Here is an 8,155-nt window from a genome sequence, read left to right as displayed (position 1 = left end):
GCCACATTGCGCAATACAGCCATAAACAGAATCCGAATCATCCGATGTTGAGAATGAACGAAACCTTGACATTTATGAGAAAATCAATTTCAATTTGGATGAGAGTGATCAAAATTATGCGAGTCTTCAATCTGTTCTGTCTGTCTGTCTGTCTGTCTGTCTGTCTCTCTCTCTTTCTCTCTCTCTCTCTCTCCCTCTCCCTCTCTCTCTCTCTCTCTCTCCTTCTCCCTCTCTCTCTCTCTCTCTCTCTCTCTCTCTCTCTCTCTCTCTCTCTCTCTCTCTCTCTCTCTCTCTCTCTCTCTCTCTCTCTGTCTGTCAGTGTTCATTATAAAAGCTTTAATAACACATTTACTCATGCATGTGTATTCAGCATTGTTTTCACTACGTCACATATATTTGTGTATAATATGTAATATGTAAATATTCATATGTTGTTGTTTTTCTCTACCTTTTTTTCTACGTGAATATCCGTGTAAATATGTGATTAGATTAGTCCCCTCTCTGGGCGAGGGTTGGTTGAAAAAAAGCTCGTTGTATTGCTAATGCCACAACCCTCAAAAAATTAAATTTGATTTGATTTGATTTGATTTGATTTGATCTCTCTCTCTCTCTCTCCCTCCCCCTCTCTCGAGCTCTCTCCCCCTCCGTCTTTCTTTCTCCCCCTCCGTCTCTCTATCTCTCTCTCTCTCTCGCTCCGTCTCTCTCTCCCTCCGTCTCTCTCTCTGTGCCTCTGTGTGCCTCTCTCTCTCTATCTCTCTCTCTCTCCCTCCCTCCCTTCCTCCCTCTCTCTCTCTCTCCCCCTCCGTCTCTCTCTCTCTCTCCCCCTCCGTCTCTCTCTCTCTCTCTCTTTCTCTCTCTCTCTCTCTTCCTCCCTCCCTCCCTCTCTCTCTCTCTCTCCCTCCGTCTCTCTCTCTCTCTCCCTCCGTGTCTCTCTCTCTCTCTCTCTCTCTCTCTCTCCCTCCCTCCCTCTCTCTCGAGCTCTCTCCCCCTCCTTGTCTCTCTCTCTCTCCCCCTCCCCCTCCGTCTCTCTCTCTCTCTCTCTCTCTCTCTCCCTCCGTCTCTCTCTCCCTCCGTCTCTCTCTCTGTGCCTCTGTGTGCCTCTCTCTCTCTCCCCCCTCTTTCTCTGCCTCTGTGTGCCCCTCTTTTTGGTGTAACTGTCGACGATTAAAGGAAATGGCATACGTAAATTAAGTATATCTTTACAATGGCCAAAAGAAAAACTGACCTTAAATCGATCTTTTTTTGATCGTAAGATTTCTATGCGGATCTTTCAAATGTAGGCTATGTTTGTTTCGATCACGCGGTATCCGTCTGGGGTAATCGATATAAAAACAAAGTAATAAGTCTCAATCTTAGCGTTTGCTTATGTATTTGTCATTACTATATCATTTTGTATGCGGTGACGATGCCCCCAACAGACAGAATTTAAATGAATTGAATTGAATTAAAAAAAAAAAATTTTAACTCGATAAATGGGTTTTTTTCCCGCGCTAACTTCATCAGAGAAGAGACAATAACAGGATCGACGCTTTTGAATTTCCTATTTTCTGTGTAACTTTTTCCACACGTACTTAACTTATTCAGATCTGAGATGCCGATGAGTATGTCACATCGGCTGTTCCCTGAGTCGTAAATGATTAAGTGGACCAATGCTCAGTGGTCTGCTCTTTTGTCGCGGCTTGTGAAAGCGACACTGTCGCAACCAGCTTCCACTTAAATACTTATCAAGAGCCAGATGTTTTTCAGTAAACGATTGTGATCTTCAAAGCTTCGCGTGTTCAACACCTACCCGCCACATTGCGCAATACAGCCATAAACAGAATCCGAATCATCCGATGTTGGGAATGAACGAAACCTTGACATTTATGAGAAAATCAATTTCAATTTGGATGAGAGTGATCAAAATTATGCGAGTCAGCAATCTGTTCTGTCTGTCTGTCTGTCTGTCTGTCTGTCTGTCTGTCTGTCTGTCTGTCTGTCTGTCTCTCTCTCTCTCTCTTTCTGTCTCTCTCTCTCTCTCCCCCCTTCTCTCTCTCTCTCTCTCTCTCTCTCTCTCTCTCTCTCTCTCTCTCTCTCTCTCTCTGTCAGTGTTCATTATAAAAGCTTTAATAACACATTTACTCATGCATGTGTATTCAGCATTGTTTTCACTACGTCACATATATTTGTGTATAATATGTTATATGTAAATATTCATATGTTGTTGTTTTTCTCTACCTTTTTTTCTACGTGAATATCCGTGTAAATATGTGATTAGATTAGTCCCCTCTCTGGGCGAGGGCTGGTTGAAAAAAAGCTCGTTGTATTGCTTATGCCACAACTCTCAAAAAGTAAAATTTGATTTGATTTGATTTGATCTCTCTCTCTCTCTCTCTCTCTCTCTCTCTCTCTCTCTCTCTCTCTCTCTCTCTCTCTCTCTCTCTCCCTCTCTCTCGAGCTCTCTCCCCCTCTGTCTCTCTCTCTCCCCCTCCGTCTCTCTCTCTCTATCTCTCTCTCTCTCTCGCTCCATCTCTCTCTCCCTCCGTCTCTCTCTCTCTGTGCCTCTCTCTCTATATATATCTCTCTCTCTCTCCCTCCCTCCCCTCCTCCCCTCTCCCTCCCTCCCTCCCTCTCTCTCGAGCTCTCTCTCCCCCTCCGTCTCTCTCTCTCTCCCCCTCCGTCTCCCTCTCTCTCCCCCTCCGTCTCTCTCTCTCTCCCCCTCCGTCTCTCTCTCTCTCTCTCTCTCTTCCTCCCTCCCTCGATCCCTCTCTCTCTCTTTCTCTCCCCCTCCGTCTCTCTTTCTCTCTCCCCCTCCGTCTCTCTCTCTCTCTCTCTCTCTCTCTCTCTCTCTCTCTCTCTCCCTCCCTCCCCTCCCTATCTCTCTCTCTCCCTCCCCCTCCGTGTCTCTCTCTCTCTCCCCCTCCGTCTCTCTCTATCTCTCTCTCTCGCTCCATCTCTCTCTCCCTCCGTCTCTCTCTCTGTGCCTCTGTGTGCCTCTCTCTCTCTCCCCCTCTTTCTCTGCCTCTGTGAGCCCCTCTTTTTGGTGTAACTGTCGACGATTAAAGGAAATGGCATACGTAAAATAAATATATCTTTACAATGGCCAAAAGAAAAACTGACCTTAAATCGATCTTTTTTTGATCGTAAGATTTCTATGCGGATCTTTCAAATGTAGGCTATGTTTGTTTCGATCACGCGGTATCCGTCTGGGGTAATCGATATAAAAACAAAGTAATAAGTCTCAATCTTAGCGTTTGCTTATTTATTTGTCATTACTATATCATTTTGTATGCGGTGACGATGCCCCCAACAGACAGAATTTAAATGGATTGAATTGAATTAACATCGTGTTTTTTTTAACTCGATAAATGGGGGTTTTTCCCGCGCTAACTTCATCAGAGAAGAGACAATAACAGGATCGCCGCTTTTGAATTTCCTATTTTCTGTGTAACTTTTTCCACACGTACTTAACTTATTCAGATCTGAGATGCCGATGAGTATGTCACATCGGCTGTTCCCTGAGTCGTAAATGATTAAGTGGACCAATGCTTAGTGGTCTGCTCTTTTGTCGCGGCTTGTGAAAGCGACACTGTTGCGACCAGCTGCCACTTAAATACTTATCAAGAGCCAGATGTTTTTCAGTAAACGATTGTGATCTTCAAAGCTTCGCGTGTTCAACACCTACCCGCCACATTGCGCAATACAGCCATAAACAGAATCCGAATCATCCGATGTTGAGAATGAACGAAACCTTGACATTTATGAGAAAATCAATTTCAAATTTGGATGAGAGTGATCAAAATTATGCGAGTCAGCAATCTGTTCTGTCTGTCTGTCTGTCTGTCTCTCTCTTTCTCTCTCTCCCCCTCTCTCTCTCTCTCTCTCTCCCTCCCTCTCTCTCTCCCTCTCTCTCTCTCTCTCTCTGTCTGTCAGTGTTCATTATAAAAGCTTTAATAACACATTTACTCATGCATGTGTATTTAGCATTGTTTTCACTACGTTACATATATTTGTGTATAATATGTAATATGTAAATATTCATATGTTGTTGTTTTTTCTCTACCTTTTTTTCTACGTGAATATCCGTGTAAATATGGGATTAGATTAGTCCCCTCTCTGGGCGAGGGCTGGTTGAAAAAAAAGCTCGTTGTATTGCTTATGCCACAACCCTCAAAAAATAAAATTTGATTTGATTTGATTTGATTTGATCTCTCTCTCTCTCTTTTTCTCTCTCTCTCTCTCCCTCCCCCCTCTCTCTCGAGCTCTCTCCCCCTCCGTCTCTCTCTCTCCCCCTCCGTCTCTCTCTCTCTCTCGCTCCGTCTCTCTCTCCCTCCGTCTCTCTCTCTGTGCCTCTCTCTCTCTCTCTCTCTCCCTCCCTCCCTCCCTCTCTCCCGAGCTCTCTCCCCCTCCGTCTCTCTCTCTCTCTTTCGCTCCGTCTCTCTCTCCCTCCGTCTCTCTCTCTCTGTGCCTCTGTGTGGCTCTCTCTCTCTTTTTTTTCTCTTTCTCTCTCTCTCTCTCTCTCTCTCTCTCTCTCTCTCTCTCTCTCTCCCTCCCTCTCTCTCGAGATCTCTACCCCTCCGTCTCTCTCTCTCTCTCCCCCTCCGTCTCTCTCTCTCTCTCTCTCTCTCTCTCTCTATCTCTCTCTCTCTCCCTCCCTCCGTCTCTCTCTCTGTGTGCCTCTCTCTCTCTCCCCCTCTTTCTCTGCCTCTTTGTGCCCCTCTTTTGGGTGTAACTGTCGATGATTAAAGGAAATGACATACGTAAAATAAGTATATCTTTACAATGGCCAAAAGAAAAACTGACCTTAAATCGATCTTTTTTTGATCGTAAGATTTCTATGCGGATCTTTCAAATGTATGTTTGTTTCGATCACGCGGTATCCGTCTGGGGTAATCGATATAAAAACAAAGTAATAAGTCTCAATCTTAGCGTTTGCTTATTTATTTGTCATTACTATATCATTTTGTATGCGGTGACGATGCCCCTAACAGACAGAATTTAAATGAATTGAATTGAATTATAATCTTTTTTTTTTTAACTCGATAAATGGGCAAACTTCATCAGAGAAGAGACAATAACAGGATCGCCGCTTTTGAATTTCCTATTTTCTGTGTAACTTTTTCCACACGTACTTAACTTATTCAGATCTGAGATGCCGATGAGTATGTCACATCGGCTGTTCCCTGAGTCGTAAATGATTAAGTGGACCAATGCTTTGTGGTCTGCTCTTTTGTCGCGGCTTGTGAAAGCCCGGCGGACACTGTCGCGACCAGCTTCCACTTAAATACTAGTGAACGACGAAGAAGAAGAAGAAGTAAATACTTATCAAGAGCCAGATGTTTTTCAGTAAACGCGTGTGATCTTCAAAACTGCGCGTGTTCAACACCTACCCGCCACATTGCGCAATACAGCCATAAACAGAATCCGAATCATCCGATGTTGAGAATGAACGAAACCTTGACATTTATGAGAAAATCAATTTCAATTTGGATGAGAGTGATCAAAATTATGCGAGTCAGCAATCTGTTCTGTCTGTCTGTCTCTCTCTATCTCTCTCTGTCTTTCTCTTTTTCTCTCTCTCTCTCTCTCTCTCTCTCTCTCTCTCCTCTCTCTCTCTCTCTCTCTCTCTCTCTCTCTCCTTCTCTTTCCCTCTCTGTCTCTCTCTGTCTCTCTGTCTCTGTCTCTGTCTCTGTCTCTGTCTCTCTCTCTCTCTCTCTCTCTCTCTCGCTTTATTTTTTGTAAGTTCTTTTTTGCGCTCGTTTGTGGAAACCTAGGGATTGTTCACTAAGATAAGAACAAAAACATTGAATCTGTGACTATTACTTTATTTTTAACCCGTGCAGTTTGGTAAAAACGAGTTTCTTTACTATGGCCAAAAGAAAAACTGACCTAAATTCAATCTGTTTTATCATTAGATTTCTATGCGGATCTGTCAAATCTATGATGGTCTCGATCACGCGGTACATGATATATCTTGATCAAGTCGACAGTTTTAACCACATCGTTTATTTGCCGCTCCAATTGAGTTTCCTCAATGTTCTTTCTTTTCCCATGTCACGCATAAGCATGGCCATTGTTTTTGAAGGTCCTTTATCCGTCCGGGGTAATCGATATATAAAAAAAAGAAAGTAATTAATCTCAATCTTAGCGTTTGCTTATTTATTTGTCATTACTATATCATTTTGTATGCAACGACGATTCCCTCAACAGACCAAGCATCGAGTATCGTTGACATTTGTTAAAGATGTGTTTGTGTAATCACTAGATTGATTATACAAGATGCAGCAATAGTACTGGTTTTGGTTTGTTTGTTGTCTACTCTTTTGTCGCGGCTTGTGAAAGCGACACTGTCGCGACCAGCTTCCACTTAATACTTGTCAAGAGCGAGATGTTTTTCAGTAAACGCGTGTGATCTTCAAAGATGCGCGTGTTCAACACCTACCCGCCACATTGCGCAATACAGCCATAAACAGAATCCGAATCATCCGATGTTGAGAATGAACGAAACCTTGACATAAATTTATGAGAAAATGGATGAGAGTGATCAAATTTATGCGAGTCAGCAATCTGTTCTGATCTGTCTGTCTGTCTGTCTGTCTGTCTGTCTGTCTGTCTGTCTGTCTGTCTGTCTGTCTGTCTGTCTGTCTGTCTGTCTGTCTGTCTCTCTCTCTCTCTCTCTCTCTCTCTCTCTCTTTCGCGCTCTTTTTTACATTTAGTCAAGTTTTGACTAAAATCTAATGTTTTAACATAGAGGGGGAATCGAAACGAGGGTCGTGGTGTATGTGTGTGCGTGTGTGCGTGCGTGTGTGCGTGTGTGCGTGCGTGTAGAGCGATTCAGACCAAACTACTGGACCGATCTTTATGAAATTTGACATGAGAGTTCCTGGGAATGATATCCCCGAACGTTGTTTTTTTTCCTTTTTTTGATAAATACCTTTGATGACGTTATATCCGGCTTTTTGTAAAAGTTGAGGCGGCACTGTCACGCCCTCATTTTCCAATCAAATTGATTGAAATTTTGGCCAAGCAATCTTCCACAAAGGCCGGACTTCGGTATTGCATTTCAGCTTGGTGGCTTAAAAATTAATTAATGACTTTGGTCATCAAAAATCTGAAAATTGTAATTTTTTTTATTTTTTTCTAAAACGATTCAAATTTACGTTAATCTTATTCTCCATCATTTGCTGATTCCAAAAACATATAAATATGTTATATTTGGATTAAAAACAAGCTCTGGCAATTAAATATATAAAAATTATTATCAAAATTAAATTTTTGAAATCAATTTAAAAACACTTTCATCTTATTCCTTGTCGGTTCCTGATTCCAAAAACATATAGATATGATATGTTTGGATTAAAAACACGCTCCGAAAGTTAAAACAAAGAGAGGTACAGAAAAGCGTGCTATCCTTCTCAGCGCAACTGCTACCCCGCTCTTGTTGTCAATTTCACTGTCTTTGCCGTGAGCGGTGGACTGACCTTGCTACGAGTATACGGTCTTGCTGCGTTGCATTGCGTTCAGTTTCATTCTGTGAGTTCGACAGCTACTTGACTAAATGTTGTATTTTCGCCTTACGCGACTTGTTGTTTGTTTGCACTTGAAGTTCTTTTTTGCGCTCGTTTGTGGAAACCTAGGGATTGTTCACTAAGATAAGAACAAAAATCTTGAACCTGTGACTATTAGTTGATTATTACCCGTGCAGTTTGTGTAATCAATAGATTGATTATACAAGATGCAGCAATAGTTTTGGTTTTAGTTTGTTTGTTGTTGTTGTTGTTGTTGTTGTTGTTGTTGTTTCAAAACATGCATGGAAAATGATCGTTTTAAATGTTTTGTGTTGTGTTGTTATATTGATGCAAGTGTGCTCGTAGAGGAACTAAGAATTTAAATGAATTGAATTAAATTAAAATCTTTAAACAAAAACTCGATAAATGGGTTTTTCCCGCGCAAGCTTCGGCAGAGAAGAGACAATGACAGGATCGCCGCCTTTGAATTTCCTATTTTCTGTGTAATTTTTTCCACACGTGCTTAACTTATTCAGATCTGAGATGCCGGTGAGTATGTCACATCGGCTGTTCCCTGAGTCGTAAATGATTAAGTGGCCCAATGCCGGCTTGGTGGTCTGCTCTTCTGTCGTGGCTTATGAAAGCGACACTGTCGCGACCAGCTTCCA

Source organism: Littorina saxatilis, linkage group LG3, assembly GCF_037325665.1.
Source record: "Littorina saxatilis isolate snail1 linkage group LG3, US_GU_Lsax_2.0, whole genome shotgun sequence".
Taxonomy (NCBI): Eukaryota; Metazoa; Mollusca; class Gastropoda; order Littorinimorpha; family Littorinidae; genus Littorina; species Littorina saxatilis.
This window is presented reverse-complemented; position numbering follows the sequence as displayed.